This window comes from Mytilus trossulus, chromosome 10 (genome assembly GCF_036588685.1).
Source record: "Mytilus trossulus isolate FHL-02 chromosome 10, PNRI_Mtr1.1.1.hap1, whole genome shotgun sequence".
Classification (NCBI taxonomy): Eukaryota; Metazoa; Mollusca; class Bivalvia; order Mytilida; family Mytilidae; genus Mytilus; species Mytilus trossulus.
The window spans coordinates 14,549,820-14,577,700 of record NC_086382.1 but is presented as its reverse complement, the minus strand read 5'-3'; the positions used below and the strand labels follow the sequence as shown (position 1 = coordinate 14,577,700).

General features: G+C 32.1%; 1 long non-coding RNA gene across 1 annotated transcript; it reads left to right on the top strand.

The window, feature by feature from the left end:
• The first annotated feature begins 5,860 nt into the window (after window positions 1-5,860).
• On the top strand, window positions 5,861-27,297 carry LOC134686045 (uncharacterized). Its single transcript, XR_010101513.1, has 4 exons — window positions 5,861-5,934; window positions 19,170-19,230; window positions 19,550-20,385; window positions 27,231-27,297. It is a non-coding gene; the product is annotated as an uncharacterized LOC134686045 (long non-coding RNA).
• Window positions 27,298-27,881: the final 584 nt, after the last annotated feature.

Genomic DNA, 27,881 nt, shown 5'->3' with positions numbered 1-27,881 from the left:
GGCCACCCACACTTCCGGTATGCGGAGAAAGAAAAGTGACAGTTGGCGGGAAATTAAATATTGGGCAATATGTATTTTTTTCGCTTTTTAAAAGGCGAATTTGTTACAGAAAAACTGGTTTTAGTTTTAGGTGATGGTTTAAAACTGGTTTTGATTGGTTTTGGTTTAGGTTTCAAAACTGGTTTTCGTTGAGATATTTTTCAACAAATGTAAAGTTTATCTAAAAAAACATGATGATCATGCCAAACTGAACTACTTGGGCATCACGGTTGGTCTCTTCTGTACATCTCCAGAATGTCTTTTGGTGAAGAATCCAAAAAAAATAACTTGGGCCTCTTCTGAAGATATTCTATAGAAGATCAAATAAAATTGTGTTATGTTCGATAACATGAAACTGAGACAAGTGCCTGTGAAAATGACTGATCAAAAGTTTAAACTGAGGTCATCTTATATAGTTTATCCATTTTTTTTCAAGTAACCGAAGAGATTTTTTTTTTGTATAAAGCCAAGATATCAGAAAGTTCTCAAAATCATTTTTCTCTGGGGGTCCTAGAAAGTCTTCTAGTCCTAAGTGGGGCTCGATCCTTACTATTTCTTATGCAAAATTTTGTTTTTTGCACTACGACTTTTCAAAGTCTTTTATTGTATATGAATGTATATGTTAGGATACAACGTACAGCAGACGCTTCAATCTGGGGAACAATGTTTATTTCAGTACCACTTGCAGCTAGCTTTGAACAAACTTCTTATAATTGCAAATACTTTTATTTGTATGCTTTGAGTCTATTGCCTTAATGTTAGTTGGCTGGTTTCTTTTCTTTTTATACTACCACACTACTGTTTCAGCTTTAGGGAGGATTGAGTGCTATGTACATGTTTAAACCCGCCACTTTCTGTATGTATGTGCCTGTCCCAAGTCAGGAGCATGTAAGTCAGTGGTTGTCGTTTTTTACTGTGTTCGTTCACTTTATTTTTTACATTTATTAGGCTTTTAGTTTTCTCCTTTAAATGGTTTTACATTTGTGATTTCTGATTCTTTTATAGCCGACTATGTGGTATGAGTTTTGCTTATTGTTGAGGGCTGTATGTTGACCTATGCTGTGTCATTTGGTATCTTTCAAGACTTGTATCATTGGCAATCATACCACATCTTCGTTATAATATCAACCTCTGCCATATTCATTATGAACTTGTTTAGTGGTTGCCGTTGGTTCATGTCTCAACTCATATTTGATATTTTGTAAATTGTTCTCTTCATAATTATTGGTAAGATACTGACAGACACACACAGTCAAATTATAACAATCTCTGAGATGGGCACACTGTATAAAATATCAATGCATTATCAATGGTAGTTCACCATACCTAATCACAATTTAAAACTTCAACATGGTACCTGTCAAATGTTTCAGTGTTCATACCAATTCGAGAATGGAACAATTTTTTTTATATTTCACAATGAGTTGTGCTTATCTTAATGCAACAACATAAATACCAAAAATCACTGACTTAGAAATGATGACTTAATCACAAATTTTAACAATTCTAACAATTTCATAAGCTTTTGTTCTCATAGGCTATTTCAATTTATTTCAGTTATGAATTCTAGTAATGCTTACACTTTTTTTTATCTGATTGTTATCTTATAAACATTAATCGTCATCTCAGTATTTTCCATTTTACAATAAATAAAAATTACAGACTGAGAAAAATAGCAATAACAGAAACAAGTAAATGTCCAAACAAATACATGTAGTATTGAGAATTAACATTAATTATCTATATAAAACTATGTGAAGTTAAAAAACACGAAAAACAAAAAGATGATACTAGAACACTAGTATTGAAAATCCACTAAAAAGATCAATTTGACCATAGACTCTGCATAAAAAATTTTGCGACCACTACACAGCATCAACGATGCCTCCATTGTAAACCCTAAACCGAAACCACAAACCACCCTTGGACATGGTTTGAATAGTTTCTGGAACCAGTTTGGGTTTGAGAATAACAAACGGCAAACCAGTTTTGGTTCGAAGTTTTCAACCGATTCATAAAGATAATAGATCCGCGGTCATTGTCTGGTGCAAAACAGCATTACGTATCGCTTGTTTCAAATTCATTTTTTCAATGAATACTCCTATATTTTTTTTTTATATTAAAAAACAAAAAGTCAGGAGCCTGTAAGTCAGTGGTTGTCGTTTGTTACTGTGATCGTTCACTTAATTTTTTACATTTATTAGGCTTTTAGTTTTCTCCTTTAAATGGTTTTACATTTGTGATTTCTGATTCTTTTATAGCCGACTATGTGGTATGAGTTTTGCTTATTGTTGAGGGCTGTATGTTGACCTACGTTGTGTCATTTGGTATCTTTCAAGACTTGTATCATTGGCAATCATACCACATCTTCGTTATAATATCAACCTCTGCCATATTCATTATGAACTTGTTTAGTGGTTGCCATTGGTTCATTTCTCAACTCATATTTGATATTTTGTAAATTGAAAATGTGTTGTCGTTATGTGTATATACAAAGGTAAAAAATCATTCATACTATCTAAATAAACTCATCATAGATACCAGGACTAAATTTAGTATATATACGCAAGACGCGTGTTTCGTCTACAAAAGACTCACCAGTGATGCTCGACTCCAAAAAAAATAAAAAGGCCAAATAAATTACGAAGTTGAAGAGCATTGAGGACCAACATTACCAAAAGCACACGTACCAAAAAAAGGTTTAAAGCTTGTGGAAGAATATCTCGATCAAGACTCCCGACAAGGACTGGTAACTTTGTTATTGTTTTTGCGGTAAAATATGAATGGCTTCTAATATCCAATCTTTGAGAAAAAACGATTGTTTTTTACAGAAGACTTCCATCAAGCACTTGCACTGCACTATAACTAGAATAGTAGAATAGAGTGACATACAGATGAAAATTATATATACATGCAACCTTAATTTTAATTTAATATATTATAACAACCAAATGCATACTCTGGGAATATTATTATATTTGTATTACTGTTCCAGGTGTATTGATTTGTATCACTAAAATACAATAGTTATTAAGGTGCGGTAGAATTTGCTGTCATTTATTAATTATCCACGTACGAACTTGCACTAGAACAAATATAGTTCTGTACATTGACCTCGGTTTCAGGTATAGAGATGTAATTTGTTTTTGTGACATGTGCTTTTGACCATTCACAAAAACTTGCGGTCATCCGATGTTCAGTACTTCAGTACTTTGATTGTTTAAAAAAATACCACAGATGAAACTTTGATAAGTTGATTGATAATTTCCACTTATATTACAAGTTTAGATAAAAAAAAAATAGAAAAAGATTCAATGAGACTGTAACTGCAGAGGAATACATCCTTAAATTTGCATTTCTGCCCTCGGGTACATTTTTTAGTTAAAAATGGGCAATAATTTCATTAAAAGGGAGAGTCGAATGCACCCTTTTATGTTCGGGCGTGTTTGAGATTTGTCTTGGAAACGTATAAAGCAAAAATGTCTCGCTCCAGATTCTATTAGTTTAATATATTTAGGCTACAGGTTGATTTAATATCTGTACAAATGTACAGTACTAAAAATGAAATATGTTGGTCAAGTGAAATACCTTTCCAATGAGTCATGATGATACAGAAGGTGTGTTCGAATAACAAATTTGGACTGACAGACTTTTGACGTGGATCTTAAAAAATGCACGACTTAAAAAACTTTTTTCAGAAAATGTTCAGTCTGCCATTCATCCCACGAAATATTTTATTTGATTTTTTTTATGTTTTTGAACTTTCAAAAATTACATCTGAGAACCGATTGGATAAGAAAAAATGAAGTTGACTTAAGTCAGAAAAGTAAATTAATTAGTGCTCAATAATTAGTAGATATAAGTAATGTCTTTTAAAATAGTACAACGTAAATGCAAGGATTGTTATAGCCGCTTTGTGGATAAAGTCGGTTTCCAAGAGCAAAATTTGTAGCGTCTTGTCCTTATAATGGCTTCCATTTTTCCGACTTCACTGGTCGTAATTTGGAGATCATTTTGACGAAGGAGGACATGAACGTTTTCAGTGGCGGATTTACAGGGGGCGCAGGAATTTGTTTTTAAAGAGATTGTCGTATTTCCTCACCTTTTACTTTCAAGGTAAATCGACAATTTCTGTATCCCCCTTTTCCCCTGGTCCATGAAAAATAAATTAAAATTTTCCAATATATAATCATTAATAAAATTCTATTTCAATTTCATTAGATCTACCTTGTAACAGCATCCGGGACTTATACATTTCACTAAAAGGCCAAGCATACAGTTATATTTGTTTATTTTTCTTATTTCAATACATTATGTGAATAGGTCAACGAATAAGGATATGAAGGAGTTTTACAGATATTAGAAAAAAATATGCAAAACAGTAGGTCTGGAAGCGAGGCAAAACATTCATGATAAGATAATGAAGAAGGGATAAAAATATCGATTTCTTGGTTGGTTGTTTAACATCCAGTGGCAAATATTTGATGCATGTTTAGGACGAATATAATAAAGATCAATTGAAAGGAAAACAAAGAATAAAGTGAAATAGGAAAAAAATAAAAGATATCAAAATATAGAAACGATAATCTGACACCCCGCCTCGAGAAAAACCTACTCACACTCGCATAATATTTTTTTTGGTTTCATGTTGCCCCCTCCCCCAGACACCGGGGTTCAGGGTCCGCCCTTGACGTTTTAACTTAGGAATATTGATGACCTGGACATGAATTCCCAGGAAAATTGTTCCGAGGACATAAATACTGACATATTGGACTCAAATTAACAGTATACTAGTAAATTCTTTCACCATAGACATTTAATACTAGTGAAAAATCCGCCGTCCAGACACAGTTATTAGGAATAATTTATCTAGCTCTTACATTTGAACAATAAGCATTCGTTCCTTTTGTGACAACCCTGTACACGATGAAATATAAAGCTCAAACAAACGCTATTAAATTTTTTATCTTTATGAAACTTCTTTCTGGCGATATTTTTGGTGTTGATGCGGAAAACATATATACTCTTTGCTTTATAAAAAGTTCAACTATTTTTTTTTATCAGAAATTACAGTATGCTAGCTAATACTAATCTACGGAGCAATCAATCGATTTGTATTGGGGAGGGGGCTAGGCTGGAAAATGTTGTCCTAGTCTCAGTTTATCAATGTTGTGCTAATGCGGCGTAAAGCAACCAACAATCAATCAATCAATCAGTTTATTCTGACTTTTTTTTTTAACATAAACAACATCCTACTTTTTTGTTTGAGTCCCCGCTGCCTTTTTTTTCAAGAAAAATGCATCCACTTTTGTAGTCAGTGGGCCCCCTTATGACAATTTCCTGACCCGCCATTAAATAAGCCGGGTCCTTCATTATGATTTTGCCAGTTTACCCTTTTTGTAAACATTCGCTCATTATAACTATAGTTAATTGATAGCCGTATTCCGGCTGAATATTACTCTTTTTTGTTATCAGTATAATTTTACCTTATTCTTTATTCTGCTTCCTGATTATTTTTTGGTGAAATTGCAGCTATTCATGTTCTTTTCTGTAATCGGTATATTTTCATCAAATTATTTAATTTTACAAATTTTACCAATTCTTTAATTAATTTTCCATTTTCTTAGCGTTCAGTTTATATTTAGCGGAATCCTTTTTAACAATCCATTATTCTCTTTTTTCTACAATGCTTGCCCATTTTTCTCTATCTTTTATTTTTTTGCCAATTAAAATTATTAATTATTCTCTATTCGGTAAACCCCCCAAGACATTTCCTTCACGCTTCATCGAACCACGTGCATTGTGGGCTACAATTGGCGGAAGGATCCATTTTGGTATAAAAATGGTGCTCTGAACGGCTGTTAACACATTTGATTTGAAAGTTTCGTCTAAAAGGTAGGTTGTATTCTTTCTTTAGATTTGTAAATAATATATGGCCTAGTATATTTTGTTACGCAGTATAAATAGTCAAGTTTTAAAAGTTACACAGTATCGGAATGTTAATTTCAGTTTCGTAGAAAACTTTTTGTAATTCACTTTATAAAAACAGTTTAAACATATTTTATAATAAAGATAAGAAGAGAAGATTTCATCTTTTAATATATATTAAATGCTATCGTATTAAGTTTCTGGTTCAACCAAAGAATTCGACTGAACTCTGGATTTTCGATTCGAGTTGACCGGTATGCATGTGCGAATCGATTTGAATTATTATGCCATAGAAGAGTTGTTTTATCTAATATGGTTAATTCGAATTTATCCTGAAAATTTCGCAGTTTTATAAATAGGTCCCAACACAGGATAAAGGGATTTTTTTTGGGGGGGGACAACTTTATGTCCCCATTCAAATGCATTGATTGTCCAAACAGAAGGGGGGTTCCAACTCCTGAACCCTACCTCTGGATCTGTTACTGACCATGACCATCATCCCGGATGGCCTCTTTTTGAGACAATGTCTGTTGTATTTGTTGACTTGTTTTCATTCTAAATATTCAACATGCATGAACTATTTGCCACTATACGTTAAGCAGCCACCAACAGTCAATAGATCATTCATTTTTGTCTTGCTTGACAGAGTCAAAAAGTGAGACATAGGTATGCTGTTTCTGGCGTCAGCAATGACGGTGTCAACAATGTATTAGTTTGTGATTTGGCCCAGTCAAGTTTATGGTGAACCACTAGTGGTGGGTCAAAGCTATTTGGTATGCAGTTGTATTAGTATTGGCACATTTTATTGCCATGGAGATTATTTGGCCCCGTCCCTCAGTTATTGTCTATTTTGATGTATCCTATTTGACATAGGTCAATTATATTTGGTGTATGGAATTATTTGATGTTTATTTTACCATGATCTCTTTTTAATGGTTCATAAATCTCAGTGTTAAGTTTTTGTGTGTTGGTCTGTTTTTCATGGTTAAGTTTGTCTTCTTAGATACTTTAAGCAGATAAGTCACCTATGTTTAATGCATCTATTGATTGTTCTGAACTTCAGTGTACATGTAGTATCTGTCTGGCAAGGTTCAACTGACCTTGACCTCATTTTCATGGTTCATTGGTCTATTTTTAGTTTACTAAGAAACTATAATAAGTGTGTCAACTATACATTCGGTTTATATATACCGGTACAATGATTGATTGTAAGGTGTAATATGTATTTCTCATTTGCTTCATTAGCTCACCTGGCCCAAAGGGCCAAGTGAGCTTTTCCCATCGCTTTGTGTCCGTCGTCCATCGTCTGTCATAGTTGTTAACTTTTACAAAAATCTTCTCCTCTAAAACTACTGGGCCAAATTAAACCAAACTTGGCCACAATCATCATTGGGGTATCTAGTTTGAAAAATGTGTCCTGTGACCCGTCCAACCAACCAAGATGGCCTCCATGGCTAAAAATAGAACATAGGGGTAAAATGCAGTTTTTTTGCTTATAACTCAAAAACCAAAGCATTTAGAGCAAATCTGACAAGGGGTAAAACTGTTTATCAGGTCAAGATCTATCTGCCCTCAAATTTTCAGATGAATCAGAGAACCCGTTGTTGGGTTGCTGCCCCTGAATTGGTAATTTTAAGGAAATTTTGCTGTTTTTGGTTATTATCTTGAATATTATTATAGATAGAGATAAACTGTAAACAGCAATAATGTTCAGCAAAGTAAGATTTACAAATAATTCAAGTAACCGAAATGGTTAGTTGACCCCTTTAGGAGTTATTGCCCTTTATTGTCAATTTTTAACAATTTTTCGTAAATCTTGGTTATCATTTACAAAAATCTCCTCTGAAACTACTGGGCCAAATTAATCCAAACTTGGCCACAATCATCTTTGGGGTATCTAGTTTAAAAAATGTGTCTGGTGACCCGTCCGTCAAATCAAGATGGCCGCCACAGCTAACAATAGAACATAGGGGTAAAATGCAGTTTTTGGCTTATATCTCAAAAACCAAAGCATTTAGAGCAAATCTGACATGGGATACATTTGTTTATCAGGTCAACATCTATCCGCCCTGAAATTGTCAGATAAATCACACAACCTGTTGTTGGGTTGCTGTCCCTGAATCGGTAATTTTAAGGAAATTTTTCTTATTTTGGTTATTATCTTGAATATTATTATAGATAGAGATAAACTGTAAACAGCAATAATGTTCAGCAAAGTAAGATTTACAAATAAGTCATAATGACCGAAATGGTTAATTGACCCCCTAAGGAGTTATTCTCCTTTATAGTCAATTTTAAACAATTTTAATAAAATTTGTAAATTTTTATTAACATTTTCCACTGAAACTACTGGGCCAAGTTCATTATAGATAGAGATAATTGTAAGCAGACTGTTTAGTAAAGTAAGATGTACAAACACATCACCATCACCAAAACACAATTTTGTCATGAATCCATCTGCTTCCTTTGTTTAATATTCACATAGACCAAGGTGAGCGACACAGGCTCTTTAGAGCCTCTAGTTTGACCTTGCTTTCATTTTCTTGGATCATGTTAAGTTAATGTGATATTTGTAAGGATTTATTTATAGGATTATCAACATACAATCAATAGTTATTATTAAATAAGGCGAGACAATTCACCATGTTACTATTAACTTGTGTTTTTGGTCTGTTTTTCACTTCCTTTAAGGGGCCTTGCAGGTCTTTTTTTTTTTTTTTATCTAATATAAGATTTCGCTATATTTTCTATAAATGAACTTTATCTTATACTTAAGAGAAAAATGAAATAACAAAATGGGGTCTACATTTAATTGGAGAAAAAGCAGTAATATTGAAATAAAAAAAAAGAACTAAATTACAGAAATAGCTTAAATTTTTGCAATTATTTAGTTTATATACAGCTTATTTGAAAACAATATTAAAAAATATAGGTCACAGATGAGTTAAAAAAGATATTTCAATTTAAATGCCAAAAAAAGGCATTTTTTCACCAAAGGGAGATAATTTCGATTTTTTTCAATGATATCTACATTTTAAAAGTCACCTAGGGCCAACAGGAATTGATTTTTTGGAATGATTTTTGTACCACATGATAAAGTAACAATTTGTAATGAAAAATAAATGTTTATTTTTTTTCTGAAATCTGAAAAACCCGTGAGCCTCCTTTAGGTGTCATACCACCAATTACTCCCTCAAATCTTGAGCGTATGTGAAAGTAGGCCTACTCAGACAAAAACTAGTGCATTTGATGTCACTGTTCACCTAAACTAACCAACAAATTTGCAGAAATGAAACTTTTGTTGAAAGAGAATTATATTAAGACCATTTTGAGCCAAATTTTACCTGTCTAGTAGTTTGCATTTTAAATTGAGGACTAATGCGCTCCATTGTATACTAATTTAAGATTTCAAGAAAACCATGGGTTATTTTAAGTGGTACCTCCTTTCGGGAGCTCTCTTCTTTCTTATATGATTTTGAATGTATTTTGAAAATTGGCATGCAGAAAGGTGACACTTGAACATTCAGGATATACCTAGTTTCTATGAAGTTAAACTTCAGGTAAAATATTTAGAAAGCTGTGAAAATTGCAAAATTTGGTTAAACAGATAGGGACTTTTAATTTGATGTTGTGACACCTTTAAGGAGTATATACGTACCCTTTTTGTAGTTTGGTGTTTCAAAGCTTGATAGACAGCATTATTTTATGCAGTGCAAATAATGATTGTGTGTGCATGCATGCATGGGGCATCATTTTTGAGATACAATTGCTTTTTTTAAAGCAATCTGTAGACTTATACCATTGACTAAACATCAAGGAACATCTCAGTTTTTTGTGATTGTTTTGCTTTAAAAGGTATAAAAAACAAAAGGATTGAATTTAAACAACTGTCCTATAATCTCCTTCTCATAATCTTCATGTTTCGATATTCCCCTTGACATTATCATTGTATGCATGTTTTTAACAACACGGAAATTCAGCATCAAGCAATATTTATATGTAGGGTTTTTATAAATTTAGAAACATGTTGAGGGAATTCCCAAGTTTTGATAACATGCGAGAGTTCTCTGAATTCCAATCGATAAATCTATTTCTGTTATATAAGAACTGAAAGTTTGGAGTTTTCTTATGTCACCGTTATGAAACTGATATTTGATATTGTACTTCCATAAAGAAATGGAGGTCGTTTAATTAACATTTAATATATGTCCTTGCTACAAATTACAAGTCTAGGGTTGTAAGTATGTGCATGCATACAGTTTTCTTGACTTGAAGGGGTATCAGATTGAATGGTTGCTCTGGATTCCCCACTCCATTGATTAATTTGAAACTCGTGGAATCCTTTCTATGTATGTCTGCTATTGAGGGTTATTGTTGTTGCATAATTTTAAATCATATATACTAGCATATGCATCATTTGAATTTAAATTAATGTAGTCCACAACATAAAGGTGTAACTAGAACACCCCTTCAGCCAAAACGGAGTCTTCCATGTTATCGCTATAAGTTGTCTCCCTTACATAAGTAACTTTCGTCAAACTTTTAAAAGACAATACTTTGAGAAAAATTAACTTGTTCTGTCAATAGACATCGTATTATATTAAAACCAATTGCAATTTAACAGAGGATGTGTATGGAAAGGAGTCGTGCCCACTGACCCATAGGAAATTAAATATTGAAAGAGTTAGGAATGGGGTTCCACTTAGAATTCATGTAGGAAAATAGGGGTACGAAGTGAAATACCTTCTCTCACTCTCAGTGACTGCTGATGAAAGTAAACTTGGAATTGATAGAGCAAAAATAAAACAGATTGTTCATACACTTCCCTTGTATCAAGGATTGGCTATTTTTAAAGTTAAATAACTATTCAGAAGTAAATAACATTTTAAGAGCATTTTTCATGTGCAGTTCAATTATTTTTTAAAAATAATACTATTACATGTATCAATGAAAACAATGACAATGGTATCCCTTAGAGCAATCTGCTCTTTTGATTATTAATATGGACACTTTTTAGCTCACCTGGCCTAAAAGGTCAAAGTAAGATTTACAAAAAAGTCAACATGACCGAAATGGTCAGTTGACCCCTTTAGGAGTTATTGCCCTTTATATATATATATATAGTCAATTTTTGACCATTTTTGTAAATCTCAGTAATCTTTTACAAAAATCTTCTCCTGAAACTACTGGGCCAAATTAATCCAAACTTGGCCATAATCATCTTTGGGGTATCTAGTTTAAAAAATGGATCTAGTGACCCGGCCACCCAACCAAGATGGATGCCAAGGCTAAAAATAGAATATGGGGTAAAATACAGTTTTTGGCTTATAACTCTAAAACCAAAGCATTAAAAGCAAATCTGACTGGTTAAAATTGTTTGTCAGGTGAAGATCTATCTGCCCTGAAATTTTCAGAGGAATCAAACAACCCGTTGTTGGGTTGTTGTCCCTTAATTAGTAATTTTAAAGAAATTGTGCCGTTTTTGGTTATTATCTTGAATATTATTATAGATAAAGATAAACTGTAAACAGCTATAATGTACAGCAAAGTATGATTTACAAATAATTGAACCTGACAGAAATGGTCAATTGACCCCCTAAGGAGTAATTGCCCCTTATAGTCAATTTTTAACAATTTTCATAAAATTTGTAAATTTTTACTAACTTTTTCCACTGAAACTACTGGGCCAAGATAGAGATAATTGTAATAGACCAAGGTGAGCGACACAGGCTCTAGTTTATATGACTGCATAGATTTCAAAACAAATTGTCAGATATTGGTATCACATTGTGGTCAGCATTGTTTGAAGATAGCTTTAGAATTAATAAATAGAAATCTATAAAATTTTAACACAAGGTTTTAATTAAACCACAAAAGGAAGGTTCAGGTGTTGATTTTGGGGTTTTTGGTACCAACTGTTTAGGAATAAGGGTCAAACAAGGGGCCCAGATAAGCTTTTTTCAGTTTCCAGACAATAACTTCTGTTTAGGCCAAAAAAAAGATGTCTGTTTAAGGTTACATACTTTACAAAAATAGGGTTGGTAGGTTGGTATTTCCAATTTTTTTTTTTAATTTTTTTTTTTAATTTCTTTTTTTACAACATGATTTTGAGTTGTGCGGTTTTGTCTTGCCATGGTTTGAGTTGATCATAGGACGAGTTTACCCATATTTTTTATAATTGGATTATTTCTGTTTGACATTTGTTGGGGGAAAATAATGGCGGCTAATGTTCATTTCATCACAAATTTCAATACAGCTATCATATTCACGATTGTGAACATTGGGATGTATCGGGCAATCATTGATTTATATTATTGGCAACACTATCTTCACTTTTGACATGAGTTCAGTTTATTTATCACTTTATAAAGGAAAACAAAATGACTTAGGATCAGCACTAAAAAATAGGGTAGGTCTGGTAACCATAAACACACATATATATATTTTATTTTTGCCTTAAGTGTACTGGTGTATGAATTTCTGAAATTATACCAAAAGTTTCCATACTACAAGGGGATGGTTAGGCCACACCAATTTGATTTCTTGTACGACGGACCCGCCCGCACATTTTTTTTTTAAAACAGATTTTTAATTTTTTTTAGCTCACCTGGCCAACAGGGCCAATTGAGCTTTTTCCATCACTTGGCGTCTGTCGTTGTCTGTTGTAAGCTTTTACAAAAAACTTCTCCTCTGAAACTACTGGGTCAAATTAACCAAACTTGGCCACAATCATCATTGAGTTTTATCTAGCATTTAGAGCAAATTTGACACGGGGTTAAATTGTTTATCAGGTCAAGATCTATCTGCCCTGAAAATTTCAGATGAATTGAACATTCTGTTGTTGGGTTCAGAGCCTCAGATAAGGATTCAAAAATTGGGGTTTTTACCCACCATTTTCTTATATAATTTGGTGATAAAGTTTTTTTAATTGCATTATCAATTCCAGTTCACCCCTCATGTTAATATCAAATTGGGTTTTTCACTCAACACAATATTGAATATTTAGACAATATCAACCCCAGATTTTTTTCCATCTTAAATATATGTTTCTTTCTTTGTTCAGCTGTTTTTTTGGTTTAGGGTTATTTGCTAGCTGTTTTATTTGGTTTATTCACTGAGGAGCAATTGTAGGTTCAATGTGTGTCTTGTTTTAAACCTTCTGCCAGTTTTGTGATTTCTCACAAAAACGGATATGTGTATTCACAGGAACTCGTCTTGTACCTTTACATAATAAATTCTGAGACCAGTGACAGTGCCTGTATATGTGTATTCATAAATTAACTGTAAAATGAAATGAAAATAGTGTAGGAACTCTAATTATACCCCACGCAACGAGTTGCGGAGGGTATAATGTTTTTTGTCCGTCCGTCCGTCCGTCAGTCCTGTTTCTTGTCATCACAACTCCTCTCAAACCACACAACAGAATTTCACGAAACCTTTTCAGATAGTAAGGACATACTATGTAGTTGTGCATATCGACGGGAAATTGCGATTCAATTTTTTTTCTAGGAGTTGCGCCCCTTTGAACATATTTACTATAATGTACTACTGCAACAGTTTGTCATCGCAACTCCTCTCAAACCACACAACAGAATTTCACGAAACCTTTTCAGATAATAAGGACATACTATGTAGTTGTGCATTTCGACGGGAAATTTTGATTCAATTTTTTTTCTAGGAGTTACGCCCCTTTGAACTTATTTGCTTTAATGTACTACTGCAACAGTTTGTCATCACAACTCCTCTCAAACCACAAAACAGAATTTCACGAAACCTTTTCAGATAATAAGGACATACTATGTAGTTGTGCATATCGACGGGAAATTGCGATTCAATTTTTTTTCTAGGAGTTACGCCCCTTTGAACTTATTTACTATAATGAACTACTGCAACAGTCTGTCATCGCAACTCCTCTCAAACCACACAACAGAATTTCATGAAACCTTTTCAGATAGTAAGGACATACTATGTAGTTGTGCATATCGAAGGGAAATTGCGATTCAATTTTTTTTCTAGGAGTTACGCCCCTTTGAACTTATTTGCTATAATGTACTACTGCAACAGTTTGTCATCGCAACTTCTCTCAAACCACACAACAGAATTTCATGAAACCTTTTCAGATAATAAGGACATACTATGTAGTTGTGCATATAGTCAGGAAATTGCGATTCAATTTTTTTTCTAGGAGTTACGCCCTTTGAACTTATTTACTTAAATGTACTACTGCAACAGTTTGTCATCGCAACTCCTTTCAAACCACACAACAGAATTTCTTGAAATTTTGTAGATAATAAGGACACACTATTTAGATGTGCATATTAGCAGGAAATTAATTTTTCTTATACAATTTTTTTTTCTTTCACTTATTTAATTTCTCCAATGACAATGACGGGACGTGGGGTATGTGAGCGTGCTCACTAAGGTTCTTTAATTATACATGAAAGTTTTTGTTTTATTCAATTTACATAAATCTAGGTTTAGTTGTCTTTTATTAGAACTTTAGGTTTCTGGTGCTTTATCATGTTATAATTGATTTGGCCTTTCACTTTTTCCAACTGATTTTGTTTTTGACGAAACTTGATCTTTGATTGCAATGTTCTTTTTAAGGTATGCATACACGCCCCTGCGTTCGATGGACTCTTCCTAATAAAACTGGTTGGGTCTTGTTATCATCAGAACTTTCCCCCAGCTTTTCAAAAGAAGCAGAAAACCTGCTTCTGTTCAACATCTTCACCGGACATTAACTTTCGTTTGAATTCAATGTGTGTTATGATAAATCCCGAGCAATTCAAAACAAATATGACTTCATGACCAGGGATCTTCATGGCCTGTTTAACAATGGCGCCCCGCCATCGTTCAAATATCTTGCGCCATCGTCAAATGACTCGCGCCATCGTCAAATGACTCGCGCCATTGTTCAATTGTCTTAGCTATCGTTAAAAACTGTGATCGTTTTTATAGCCTGACGCCATATTTTTAGCAATTACAATCAAATGCATGTAATTGCATCACCCTCAGGCTTTTTTTTATAGTATAATCCAACGCCTGAGGGATATCCGAATTAAGATCGCTAATCACTTGTACCTGAGCTTGTACAGGTAGATCAACCGACTGGTGGGTGTCAACTGACCTTGACCTCATTTTCATTGATCAGTGGTCAAAATAAAGTTTTTGTGATTTTGTCTGTTTTTCTTATACTGTATGCAACAGGTCTACTATATTTTGGTGTATGGAATGATTGTATTTAAAGGTGTACATGTCCAACTGGTTGGTGTCATCTGACCTTGACCTTATTTTCATCGTTCAGTGGTCAAAGTTAAGTTTTTGTGATTTGGTCTATTTTTCTTATACTGTATGCAATAGGTCTACTACATTTGTTGTATGGAATGATTGCAGGGTGTACATGTCTAGCTGGCAAGTGTCATCTGACTTTGACCTCATTTTCATCGTAACTCAGTGGTCAAAATTAAGTTTTTGCGTTTTGGTCTTTTTATGCCCTATTTATCATGTTTATTGGCATTATGTTTTCTGGTCTTGTGAATGCGTCCAACTGTCCCTGTGTCTGTTCGTCCCACCTCAGGTTAAAGTTTTTGATCGATGTAGTTAGTTTGATAAAGTTTTTGATAAAGTTAAAGTCCAATCAACTTGAAACTTGGTAAACATGTTCCCTATGATATGATCTTTTAAATTTAAATGCCAAATTAGAAATTTTATCCCATTTCCACAGTACACTGAACATAGAAAATTATAGAGGGATGGGGCATGTACTATGGACACATTCTTGTTTGATACTATGCAATAGGTCAACAATATTTGTTGTATAGAAATACATGTACTTTATAATTTATATGTTTGATATACCCCATCAATCAATATATGTTAAACTTTTACACAAATTTTGTGTAGCTTAAGCTACAAAGGTATTTTTTTGTCATGCATCCGATTTCACCTAGATAGATGCACACGCCAGCTAGATGAAGCCAATTTGTTTAGCGAAATATTGCGTGAATAATATATAAAATAAAACAACTAATTTTATAACACTCATTAGTGTTAAAGTTACATTCTTAGACACTTATATAATTTAATTTACTATAAGTAATAGGTCAACTATAATTGTTGTATGGAAGCATTGTTAGCTGTATATGTCTGCTTGACCTCATTCTCATGGTTCATTGGTCTTTATTTAGTTAATTTATCTTTATTTATCTTGGTTAATGTTAAGTTTATGTGACAGTTGTAATAAAGCTTTATACTTCAGGACTATCAACATAATATTAATGATTAGTAAAGAAGGCGAGACATTTCAGCGTGTGCACTCTTGTTCTTTTACAAATTGTGACTTTGATTGAGAGATGTCTCATTTTAAAGTTTTGGAACAATAACTTATGTTTAACTGTATGGATCACTCTGATATTATACCACAAGGTTCCATATAGTGAAGGGAAGGCTTAGTGTCCGGTTGGGGTTTATATCCCTGAACATTAAGGAATAAGGGGCCAAAAAGAAGCATTTTTTAGTTTACAGACAATAATTTGTGTTTAAGTGTATGGATCTCTATGAAAATATACTACAAGGTTTCTTACTTCAAAGCAAAGGCTGAAATAGTTTTGGGGTTCTTGCTCCAAGGGTGGTTTCAATAAATGAGGGGCAAAAAAGGAGGAAAAAAAGAGTTTTTCTGGTTAAATGACAATTTAGACAATTTAAAAGCAGTGTAAGGGAGGTCAATTGAAATTTAAAGAATACAGTTATATTTGATTACTTGATTACCTCCCTTACACTGCTTGAAAATTAATATCCTCCCTTACACTGCTTGAAAATTAATATGTTAAGGAAGTGATAATTCTCTTGAGATGTGTAGCTGTAAATTTACTTTGATAATTAAGTTACTGTTTATTGATATTTATTTTAACCATGACTGTAAGGCCAAAGAAAATATATATATGTCTATTTAAGGTTACATACTTTATAAAAATAGGGTAGGTAGGTTGGTATTTCCATTTTATTTTATTTTTATGGCCCCACAAACAAATAATGATCTTAAAACGATCAAACACAGGGGTTTGTTACAATTTACCGGGCTTACTATCCATAAGAGCCCCCGAATTTAAGCAAGTCTTTGAAGTATTAATTATCACCTATTTCATCTAATAATTGTTTTAGTCAGCAATTCTACAGTAGTGAATTTTACCATTTGAAAACATTTGAGAGGATATGATAGGAAAACAAACCCTAAGCTGATACGACTTCAGAAATTCACTCTCTGCATGTCCAGCTTGGATGAAGCCATTTGAATATTATATAATGTTAAGGTCAGAAAAGTGAGAAATCATTATGCTTAAAAAAATATTAATTCCTGTCAAACGTTGTCAGGTTAACTGTACAATCTACAGTGGGATACAAAACCAAACACAGAAGCTGACAATGAATTTATTGTTGGTCTTACATGTTCTGCAACATCACCTGTTATATTGCTAAGAAATCTTCACATAGGCAGTCTCGTACTATAGACTCATCATGGAAAAAGACTTCTCCTTGGGTTTTTATTTTGACCAACAGACATGAGGATTATATGAATTTGCAATGGAGAAAAAAAGACTTCTTCTATATCCAGACAATAACGTTAGCAGACAAAGGGGTAACTTCCAAGAGCATGATGAGGACCTCATTACAAGAGAAAAAATCAATACCATAATATAAGAAAAAACCCATAAAAAAATTACAAACAAACTGTGCGCCACAACAAAGTTACTGAGAATTGTCAAAAATTACACGCTTACCACAGCGCTATATCCAAAAATCCTGGGGAGAACACTGCAGTTGTATTACCTAGGCACATCTCATTTCCATGGAGATTATTTGGCCTTGCCCTTCTGTTGAGGTTGCAATTGCATTTGTTAAGTTTAGCTGGATCATATCTAAATTTATCGCTTAAGTAAACAAAATCATGGTTAAAATTAGGAGTAAGCTTACTTTCTATTCAGACTTATCTTGAACTGAATTTTAATGTGCGTATTGTTATGTGTTTACTTTTCTACATTGGCTAGAGGTAAAGGAGGAGGGTTGAGATCTCATAAACATGTTTAACCCGCCGCATTTTTCACCTGTCCCAAGTCAGGAGCCTCTGGCCTTTGTAAGCCTTGTATTATTTTTAATTCTAGTTCTTGTATTATTAACTGGATTTTTGTGACAAAAATGTCGGTTATTGATTTGGGGATGCTCAGCGGTCGGGTGGACGGGCAGGCTGTCGGGAGGGCGGCAATCAAATGTTGTCCGTGCATTAACTCATGAACCTTTCAACCAAAGCTTTTAAAATTTTGATATGTTGTTACTGACAACTAAATGAAGATCAAGTTCAATAATGGCGATTTTGACTTTTACCGTTCAGGAGTAATGGTTCTTTAAAGATTGAAAAATGGAGTTTCAAGTCGTGTCCGTGCATTTACGCATGAACTGTTCTACCAAAGCTTTCCAAATTTTAATATGTTGTTACTGGTGTCAAAATGGAGGTCAAGTTCAATGATGACGATTTTGACTTTTACTGTTCAGGAGTTATGGTTCTTTAAAGATTGAAAAATGGTGTTTCCAGTCGTGTCCGTTCATTTTCTCATGAACCATTCAACCAAAGCTTTTCAAATTTTAAAATGATGTTACTGATGACAAAATAGAGGTCAAGTTCAATAATGATTTTGACTTTTACTGTTCAGGAGTTATGGTTCTTGAAAGATCGTAAAATGGTGTTTCCATTCACATTGTTGCATTTACTCACGAACCATTCAATCTTAGCTTTTCGAATTTTAATATGTTGATACTGAAGACAAGATGGAGGTCAAATTTGATATTGACAATTTTCACTTTCACAAATCATCAGTAATGGTTCTTTTGATATTGCCAGGACACAAATAAATGTTAATAAATCCGGTTTGCTGTCGTTGTGACAGCCTCTTGTTTTTAATTCTAGTTTCTTGTGTACAATTTGGAGTTTAGTATGGCGTTCATTATCACTGAACTAGTATATATTTGTTTAGGGGCTAGCTGAAGGATGTCTCTGAGTGTGGGAACTCCCTACATTGAAGACCTGTTGGTGACCTTCTGCTGTTTTTTCTATGGTCGGGTTGTTGTTACTCTTTGACACATTCCCTTTTTCCATTCTCAATTTTATTTTCCAACATTTATATATATGCAAATTTGATATTTTACAGAAATCTAATAACTATAGCAGAAAATTTGGACAACCTAAGATTTTGAGAAAGCAATGTAAAGGTAATGTATAACAAAAAAGTGTAGTAATTAAGAATAATTAGCTATTAACATACATGGTGATTAGTGTTTTGTTGCATCATTCATATATCACAAGATACTTAAATATTAGTATTAACTGAAGAAAAATCCTTCAGTAATTCAAATTCTTAATCACCATGAACTGAAAAAAGTTATTTTAAAGCATTTAAAACTAGTTAAGACTATTTTTAATTATATTTGTTTCGGTAATTAAGATATGTATTTAAATGAGCTAATTTATGTGTATGCCTTCTCTTAATCTGGTTTCTTGGTATATAATTTTGATAAACATATTTTTCAGCATTTCTTTAAAATGATAACACAACTTAAAGAAATCAAAAACTTTTCCAATATAACACTAGCCATAGCCATGCTTACATCAATTACAGATAACTGGTTATGATGTTGGATGCCATTTCTTTTAACAATAGGTTGTAACTGCATGAATCCCAATTATAAGCACACTAAACGTCTAAGTGTATTCTAAGTCATACACCATATATATAACATTTTTATAGAAAATTGATTAAAAATAATTTTACTCATCTGTACTCTGTAGGTCCTATGTATTGCACAAACACTGCATCTGGACTGAAGACAAAACACTGCACTTGGACTGAAGACAAACACTGCACTTGGACTGAAGACAAAAACTGCACATAGACTCAAGACTTTAGACATAATATCCAAGTTAAATGAGACTAGGAACCACTGGAACTAGCTCCTTCAAAACATATTCATTATTGACCTCTATATTGATGTGTTATGATGAAATCATGTTTTTGATAGTTGCATTGATAAATAATCATGCATGAAAACATTGGATTGACTTTGACCCAAGACTTATTATAGTTTCTCCAGAGTATAAATGAGTTTGCCAATTTGAAGTGTTTAGAAAATTGAGTTTTAAAATTACCAATTTGTGAAATTTGATAGCATGGCTGATGGCTGGTGCACTAAAATGGATTTTCATAATTGGCTGTATTTTCACTGATAAAAAATTCTGAAAAATTGTAACAGCAAATAGCTTCTGTTTTAAGCAGATATAAATTAAGAGCTTTTGTTAAATTTCTTTAATTTATGTTGCCCTCCTTGATGGAAGAAGACCCATTCATGGCAGATAGCAAGAGTCATAATGTATGTATTTCCTTAAAACTATGTTCATGTTTGTAAACAAAATGGATCATTTTTGTCGAGCCTGGGATGTTTGTAGCAGAAAATTTGACATGGGGATATTGATCAGTTGGTGGTGTTGGCTAACTTCTTTAAAGCTTTATATTTTAGAAGGTGGAAGACTTGTATGCTTCATACTTTGTATATAGATGCCTCATTTTACAAAGTTTCCGTCGGTCACATTGTCTTATGTCCTTGACCTCATTTTCATGGTTCAGTGACTACCTTAAAAAAAAGATTTTTTGTAATGTTAAATTCTCCTATTATAAGTTTTAGGATTACTATATTGGGTATGTGCATACCTTATTAGATCCTCATGCCCGTCAGACAGTTTTTCACTTGACCTCAACCTTATTTCATGGATCAGTGAACAAGGTTAATATAAAAAAAGATGTGGTATGATTGCCAATGAGACAACTATCCACGAAAGACCAAAATGACGCAGACATGAACAACTATAGGTCACTGTATGGTCTTCAACAATGAGCAAAGCCCATACCGTATAGTCGGCTATAACGGGCCCGTATAAGACTATGTAAAACAATTCAAACGAGAAAACTAACGGCCTTATTTATGTAAAGACAATGAACAAAAAACAAATATGTAACACATAAACAAACGACAACAACTGAATATACAGGCTCCTGACTTGGGACAGGCACATACATAAATTATGTGCAGGGTTAAACATGTTAGCAGGATCCCAACCATCCCCCTAACCTGGGACATTGGTATACCAGTACAACATAAGAACGAACTATAAAAATCAGTATTTGTTCATTAAAATTGTACTTGAAACTGTTATTTTAAGGGAGACAACAAAAATCTGTTTTACTGAAACAATAGCTTAGAACTGTATGACAAATTTAAATCAATTCACAGTAATTGTAAATCAAATGTCGCTGATTTAAGATTTGATTCAAAACACATCACATCAATTTCAAAAGCCAAAATATATTCCCTATTTTGAAGCTGATACTAATTTATTATTTCCTTTTGTTACAGATACCCAAATATGTTCCACTCCAACGAGAGGGATTTCATGGTGAAAAACTACGGGAAGAGTCGCATGTTAGTATTTGCTAATTACAATTGTACTTGAAACTATGTTAATATAAGGGAGACAATAAAAATATGTTTTACTGTAACAATAGCTTAGAATTGTATGATAAATTTGGTCTTAAATCAATTTCTTTTATTCAAATTTAGACTGGAATGAGGTATATTTTAATTAGAATTCACAGTAATTGTAAATCAAATGTCACTGATTTAAGATTTAATTCAAAACACATCACATCAATTTCAAAAGCCAAAATATATTCCCTATTTTGAAGCTGATACTAATTTATTATTTCCTTTTGTTACAGATACCCAAATATGTTCCACTCCAACGAGAGGGATTTCATGGTGAAAAACTACCGGGAAGAGTCACATGTTAGTATTTGCTAATTACAATTGTACTTGAAACTATGTTAATATAAGGGAGACAATAAAAAAATGTTTTACTGTAACAATAGCTTAGAATTGTATGACAAATTTGGTCTTAAATCAATTTCTTTTATTCAAATTTAGACTCGAATGAGGCATATTTTAATTAGAATTCACAGTAATTGTAAATCAAATGTCGCTGATTTAAGATTTGATTCCAAACACATCACATCAATTTCAATAGCCAAAATATATTCCCCATTTTGGAGCTGATACTAATTTATTATTTCCTTTTGTTACAGATACCCAAATATGTTCCACTCCAACGAGAGGGATTTCATGGTGAAAAACTGCCGGGAAGAGTCGCATGTTAGTATTTGCTAATTACAATTGTACTTGAAACTATGTTAATTTAAGGGAGACAATAAAAATATGTTTTACTGTAACAATAGCTTAGAATTGTATGACAAATTTGGTCTTAAATCAATTTTTTTTTATTCAAATTTAGACTCGAATGAGGCATATTTTAATTAGAATTCACAGTAATTGTAAATCAAATGTCGCTGATTTAAGATTTGATTCAAAACACATCACATCAATTTCAAAAGCCAAAATATATTCCCTATTTTGAAGCTGATACTAATTTATTATTTCCTTTTGTTACAGATACCCAAATATGTTCCACTCCAACGAGAGGGATTTCATGGTGAAAAACTACCGGGAAGAGTCGCATGTTAGTATTTGCTAATTACAATTGTACTTGAAACTATGTTAATATAAGGGAGACAATAAAAATATGTTTTACTGTAACAATAGCTTAGAATTGTATGATAAATTTGGTCTTAAATCAATTTCTTTTATTCAAATTTAGACTCGAATGAGGTATATTTTAATTAGAATTCACAGTAATTGTAAATCAAATGTCACTGATTTAAGATTTAATTCAAAACACATCACATCAATTTCAATAGCCAAAATATATTCCCCATTTTGAAGCTGATACTAATTTATTATTTCCTTTTGTTACAGATGCCCAAATATGTTCCACTCCAACGAGAGGGATTTCATGGTGAAAAACTACCGGGAAGAGTCGCATGTTAGTATTTGCTAATTACAATTGTACTTGAAACTATGTTAATATAAGGGAGACAATAAAAATATGTTTTACTGTAACAATAGCTTAGAATTGTATGACAAATTTGGTCTTAAATCAATTTCTTTTATTCAAATTTAGACTCGAATGAGGCATATTTTAATTAGAATTCACAGTAATTGTAAATCAAATGTCGCTGATTTAAGATTTGATTCCAAACACATCACATCAATTTCAATAGCCAAAATATATTCCCTATTTTGAAGCTGATACTAATTTATTATTTCCCTTTGTTACAGATACCCAAATATGTTCCACTCCAACGAGAGGGATTTCATGGTGAAAAACTACCGGGAAGAGTCGCATGTTAGTATTTGCTAATTACAATTGTACTTGAAACTATGTTAATATAAGGGAGACAATAAAAATATGTTTTACTGTAACAATAGCTTAGAATTGTATGACAAATTTGGTCTTAAATCAATTTCTTTTATTCAAATTTAGACTCGAATGAGGCATATTTTAATTAGAACTCACAGTAATTATAAATCAAATGTCGCTGATTTAAGATTTGATTCAAAACACATCACATCAATTTCAAAAGCCAAAATATATTCCCTATTTTGAAGCTGATACTAATTTATTATTTCCTTTTGTTACAGATACCCAAATATGTTCCACTCCAACGAGAGGGATTTCATGGTGAAAAACTACCGGGAAGAGTCGCATGTTAGTATTTGCTAATTACAATTGTACTTGAAACTATGTTAATATAAGGGAGACAATAAAAATATGTTTTACTGTAACAATAGCTTAGAATTGTATGATAAATTTGGTCTTAAATCAATTTCTTTTATTCAAATTTAGACTGGAATGAGATATATTTTAATTAGAATTCACAGTAATTGTAAATCAAATGTCACTGATTTAAGATTTAATTCAAAACACATCACATCAATTTCAATAGCCAAAACATATTCCCTATTTTGAAGCTGATACTAATTTATTATTTCCTTTTGTTACAGATACCCAAATATGTTCCACTCCAACGAGAGGGATTTCATGGTGAAAAACTACCGGGAAGAGTAGCATGTTAGTATTTGCTAATTACAATTGTACTTGAAACTATGTTAATATAAGGGAGACAATAAAAATATGTTTTACTGTAACAATAGCTTAGAATTGTATGACAAATTTGGTCTTAAATCAATTTCTTTTATTCAAATTTAGACTCGAATGAGGCATATTTTAATTAGAATTCACAGTAATTGTAAATCAAATGTCACTGATTTAAGATTTGATTCAAAACACATCACATCAATTTCAAAAGCCAAAATATATTCCCTATTTTGAAGCTGATACTAATTTATTATTTCCTTTTGTTACAGATACCCAAATATGTTCCACTCCAACGAGAGGGATTTCATGGTGAAAAACTACCGGGAAGAGTCACATGTTAGTATTTGCTAAGTACAATTGTACTTGAAACTATGTTAATATAAGGGAGACAATAAAAATATGTTTTACTGTAACAATAGCTTAGAATTGTATGATAAATTTGGTCTTAAATCAATTACTTTATTCAAATTTAGACTCGAATGAGGCATATTTTAATTAGAATTCACAGTAATTGTAAATCAAATGTCGCTGATTTAAGATTTGATTCAAAACACATCACATCAATTTCAAAAGCCAAAATATATTCCCTATTTTGAAGCTGATACTAATTTATTATTTCCTTTTGTTACAGATACCCAAATATGTTCCACTCCAACGAGAGGGATTTCATGGTGAAAAACTGCCGGGAAGAGTCGCATGTTAGTATTTGCTAATTACAATTGTACTTGAAACTATGTTAATATAAGGGAGACAATAAAAATATGTTTTACTGTAACAATAGCTTAGAATTGTATGACAAATTTGGTCTTAAATCAATTTTTTTTATTCAAATTTAGACTCGAATGAGGCATATTTTAATTAGAATTCACAGTAATTGTAAATCAAATGTCACTGATTTAAGATTTAATTCAAAACACATCACATCAATTTCAATAGCCAAAATATATTCCCCATTTTGAAGCTGATACTAATTTATTATTTCCTTTTGTTACAGATACCCAAATATGTTCCACTCCAACGAGAGGGATTTCATGGTGAAAAACTACCGGGAAGAGTCGCATGTTAGTATTTGCTAAGTACAAGTACTTGAAACTATGTTAATATAAGGGAGACAATAAAAATATGTTTTACTGTAACAATAGCTTAGAATTGTATGACAAATTTGGTCTTAAATCAATTTCTTTTATTCAAATTTAGACTCGAATGAGGCATATTTTAATTAGAATTCACAGTAATTATAAATCAAATGTCGCTGATTTAAGATTTGATTCAAACACATCACATCAATTTCAAAAGCCAAAATATATTCCCTATTTTGAAGCTGATACTAATTTATTATTTCCTTTTGTTACAGATACCCAAATATGTTCCACTCCAACAAGAGGGATTTCATGGTGAAAAACTACTGGGAAGAGTCGCATGTTAGTATTTGCTAATTACAATTGTACTTGAAACTATGTTAATATAAGGGAGACAATAAAAATATGTTTTACTGTAACAATAGCTTAGAATTATATGATAAATTTGGTCTTAAATCAATTTCTTTTATTCAAATTTAGACTTGAATGAGGTATATTTTAATTAGAATTCACAGTAATTGTAAATCAAATGTCACTGATTTAAGATTTAATTCAAAACACATCACATCAATTTCAATAGCCAAAATATATTCCCCATTTTGAAGCTGATACTAATTTATTATTTCCTTTTGTTACAGATACCCAAATATGTTCCACTCCAACGAGAGGGATTTTATGGTGAAAAACTACCGGGAAGAGTCGCATGTTAGTATTTGCTAATTACAATTGTACTTGAAACTATGTTAATATAAGGGAGACAATAAAAATATGTTTTACTGTAACAATAGCTTAGAATTGTATGATAAATTTGGTCTTAAATCAATTTCTTTTATTCAAATTTAGACTCGAATGAGGTATATTTTAATTAGAATTCACAGTAATTGTAAATCAAATATCACTGATTTAAGATTTAATTCAAAACACATCACATCAATTTCAATAGCCAAAATATATTCCCCATCTTGAAGCTGATACTAATTTATTATTTCCTTTTGTTACAGATACCCAAATATGTTCCACTCCAACGAGAGGGATTTCATGGTGAAAAACTACCGGGAAGAGTCGCATGTTAGTATTTGCTAATTACAATTGTACTTGAAACTATGTTAATATAAGGGAGACAATAAAAATATGTTTTACTGTAACAATAGCTTAGAATTGTATGACAAATTTGGTCTTAAATCAATTTCTTTTATTCAAATTTAGACTTGAATGAGGCATATTTTAATTAGAATTCACAGTAATTGTAAATCAAATGTCACTGATTTAAGATTTAATTCAAAACACATCACATCAATTTCAATAGCCAAAATATATTCCCCATTTTGAAGCTGATACTAATTTATTATTTCCTTTTGTTACAGATACCCAAATATGTTCCACTCCAACGAGAGGGATTTCATGGTGAAAAACTACCGGGAAGAGTCGCATGTTAGTATTTGCTAATTACAATAGTACTTGAAACTATGTTAATATAGGGGGAGACAATAAAAATATGTTTTACTGTAACAATATCTTAGAATTGTATGACAAATTTGGTCTTAAATCAATTTCTTTTATTCAAATTTAGACTCGAATGAGGCATATTTTAATTAGAATTCACAGTAATTGTAAATCAAATGTCGCTGATTTAAGATTTGATTCAAAACACATCACATCAATTTCAAAAGCCAAAATATATTCCCTATTTTGAAGCTGATACTAATTTATTATTTCCTTTTGTTACAGATACCCAAATATGTTCCACTCCAACGAGAGGGATTTCATGGTGAAAAACTACCGGGAAGAGTCGCATGTTAGTATTTGCTAAGTACAATTGTACTTGAAACTATGTTAATATAAGGGAGACAATAAAAATATGTTTTACTGTAACAATAGCTTAGAATTGTATGACAAATTTGGTCTTAAATCAATTTCTTTTATTCAAATTTAGACTCGAATGAGGCATATTTTAATTAGAATTCACAGTAATTATAAATCAAATGTCGCTGATTTAAGATTTGATTCAAACACATCACATCAATTTCAAAAGCCAAAATATATTCCCTATTTTGAAGCTGATACTAATTTATTATTTCCTTTTGTTACAGATACCCAAATATGTTCCACTCCAACAAGAGGGATTTCATGGTGAAAAACTACCGGGAAGAGTCGCATGTTAGTATTTGCTAATTACAATTGTACTTGAAACTATGTTAATATAAGGGAGACAATAAAAATATGTTTTACTGTAACAATAGCTTAGAATTGTATGATAAATTTGGTCTTAAATCAATTTCTTTTATTCAAATTTAGACTGGAATGAGATATATTTTAATTAGAATTCACAGTAATTGTAAATCAAATGTCACTGATTTAAGATTTAATTCAAAACACATCACATCAATTTCAATAGCCAAAACATATTCCCTATTTTGAAGCTGATACTAATTTATTATTTCCTTTTGTTACAGATACCCAAATATGTTCCACTCCAACGAGAGGGATTTCATGGTGAAAAACTACCGGGAAGAGTAGCATGTTAGTATTTGCTAATTACAATTGTACTTGAAACTATGTTAATATAAGGGAGACAATAAAAATATGTTTTACTGTAACAATAGCTTAGAATAGTATGACAAATTTGGTCTTAAATCAATTTCTTTTATTCAAATTTAGACTCGAATGAGGCATATTTTAATTAGAATTCACAGTAATTGTAAATCAAATGTCACTGATTTAAGATTTGATTCAAAACACAT